The sequence below is a fragment of the Bos indicus x Bos taurus genome, chromosome 18 (assembly GCF_003369695.1).
Source record: "Bos indicus x Bos taurus breed Angus x Brahman F1 hybrid chromosome 18, Bos_hybrid_MaternalHap_v2.0, whole genome shotgun sequence".
Lineage (NCBI taxonomy): Eukaryota > Metazoa > Chordata > Mammalia > Artiodactyla > Bovidae > Bos > Bos indicus x Bos taurus.
The window spans coordinates 58,124,293-58,126,799 of record NC_040093.1 but is presented as its reverse complement, the minus strand read 5'-3'; the positions used below and the strand labels follow the sequence as shown (position 1 = coordinate 58,126,799).

The 2,507-nt window shown below is 48.3% G+C and overlaps 1 long non-coding RNA gene across 1 annotated transcript; it reads right to left on the bottom strand.

Moving 5' to 3' along the window:
* Nucleotides 1–272: 272 nt before the first annotated feature.
* On the bottom strand, nucleotides 273–2,507 carry LOC113875862. The gene is made up of 2 exons (XR_003506348.1): nucleotides 2,337–2,507; nucleotides 273–991 (listed from the first exon to the last, which is right to left on the bottom strand). It is a non-coding gene; the product is annotated as an uncharacterized LOC113875862 (long non-coding RNA).

Sequence of the window (2,507 nt, the reverse complement as noted above, 5' to 3'; positions counted from 1 at the left end):
CCAATATGTTGCATTCTTTTGTTTGTTTTTATTTTTTATTTTTTTTAAGACCCGCAGGGGGTACTCTTACTGCCCCCCCCCACCCCCACCCCCACCCCCACCCCGCCCCAAGTCTCCTTTTGTGTGTTTTTAAACTTAATACAGGGAATTCCCTCAGGGTCCAGTAGTTGGGACTCCACTTTCTATGCCAGGGGCAGGGGTTCCATCCCTGGTTGGGGAACTAAGATCCCGGTGTGGCCAATAATAAAATAAACTTAATACAAACGGGATCATACTGTACATACTATTCCGTAACGTGCTTTTATTATTCATGATCAGATTAGGGAGACACATCCACAGGCATATGTGAAGTTTCAGCTCACACATTTTCACAGATGTATCCCAACACATGATGAACGTACTCCTTCATCCTCCTGGTCACCACTTCCGATGCTTTTTTTTTCCTTTCACCACTGCAGAGAAAGCTGCTGTGAACATGCCATTGATACCTGACTGGGTGTATTCCTAGGAGGGTTTCTTTGGGGTGCATGAGCAGGAGTGGCGTCACTGACTCATAAGGTACATGCATCTCCAGCTTTCGCTGTTCTCAGCAGAGGTCGTACTGAGCTGTATCTCCACCAGCTGTGCACGACGATTCGGTCCCTCCACACTCTTGCCAACCACACGTCGGATCCAACTTTGAAATGAGTTGGTCCTATAAATCTTTTTTCAATGGCCTGTCGCTCCTGCTGGTCTCCAAACTCTGTGTAGGCCAAGGCAGTGTTTCTGTCATTCACTCCCAGCCCCCAGACAACGCGTGGCACTTGGTAGGTTTCATGAGGGAGAGCTGGGCTAGATGCTGAGTTTTTTGAGGGCAGGGTCCCGGCCTTCTTCTTCTTCTCAGTGTAAATCCTTTGCTCTGTTGTTCACAGAAAGGGGGGAGGGTGGGAGGGTACAGTCTGGTGATCGGGATAATCTTGCTGTGGGCTGCATCAGCACACACTCCAGGGATCTGGAGGATGGGGAGAGGATGTCTTTACCTGTGCCCTCAGGCTGCTCATCAGCCTTACGGAGGAGTCCTCCTACCCGCTCCCCCCACCATCCACGGTGCTCAGGGTCACCTAGCCCCTCACTGTGCCTCTTCAGGCTCCCCCTCTGCCTCTGGCTTAGGCTCAGTCACTCAGGCCCATCAGGTATCCCCTTTGATGGAGACAGGGAACAGGGTAGTGGGTGGGAGACCGTGGAGAGGAGGTGAAGGAAAAGGAAGAAAGCGGCTTCCTGGTCCCCACCTCAGCAGTAGCATCTAAGGCAGCAACTTCTCAGATAAAGGGATTTGCTTTTCCCTCTGCTTTTTAAATTCCACCATCTACTGTCCTAACTTACAATGGGCCAAACTCCTAGAAAGGAAGACAAGTGTGCACCACACCCAAGACGTACATCTGAACTTTCTCTGCTTTGTTCCAAATCCATCTTCCTTGCAGCGGTTCTCAACCAGGGGCAGCAGCGCCCTCTGGAGGCAAATGGAAACGTGCCGTGGAATTTTTAGCTGTCTCCCTGCTAGGAATTTAGTGGGTCAGGGCCAGGGATGCTGAAGGCTCTTTATGAGCAGCACAGACCCACAGAGAGGAACTATCTGGCCTAAAATGCCCGTAGCACTCTCGTTGAAAACTCTGTGGGCTCTGGGAGGCTGAGGACAAGTGTGTCCCCAACACTTGGCCTGGGGCCTGGCCTAGTGGGAGCCCCATAAATGCCTGTTAAGAAGGTACTTGTGATCCCAGTATTCTATGGCACTGGTCCACAGAACTCAAGAGCCTACCACAAGCACACTTGGGAAACCAGAGTGTTAACTCATCAGTCAGAACCAGACAGGAATCTGAAGGAAAAATGCCCTCCCTGTCAGGAAGCCGGAAGTCAGTGAGATTTTCTTTAGGTGTGGGAAAAGACTGTGTTCCCTGTCCTTGGGAAACTATTAGCCCTATTATAGGACTACATGAGGACTAAATGAGATAATTCAAGTAAAGCATGCTGCCTGATACTTAAGAAATACCTCATCATTATTGGTGAATGGGAAGTAATAAAGCCGCTGACCACCTGAGGGAACAGAACAGATGCTTGTCCACTGATTTAATCCAAGGACTTAAGCAAACCAAAAGAACTTTGTGTTCTTGAGACACAAATGAAGTGATTTTATTCCGCCTCTAAGTCATTTTGTTCCTTTTTGAATAATACAATGTTGTGACTCATGTTAAATGATAATTGTGTTTCTCTATCTCTGTGATGATAAATATTTCACTTTTAGGCCTCTTATGCAAAAAAAAAAAGAAAGAAAGAAAATGAAGGTCTTTCAGCCAACTTACTCTTCCTTCAAACTCCACAAATTCATTTTTCTTCTTCTCCTCTCCATCTTTTCCCCACCCCAGGGCATTGTTGGCATCTTGCTGTTTCAAGGAGGATGCTGCTGATGCTGCTAAGTCGCTTCAGTCGTGTCTGACTCTGTGCGACCCCATAGACGGCAGCCCACCAGGCTC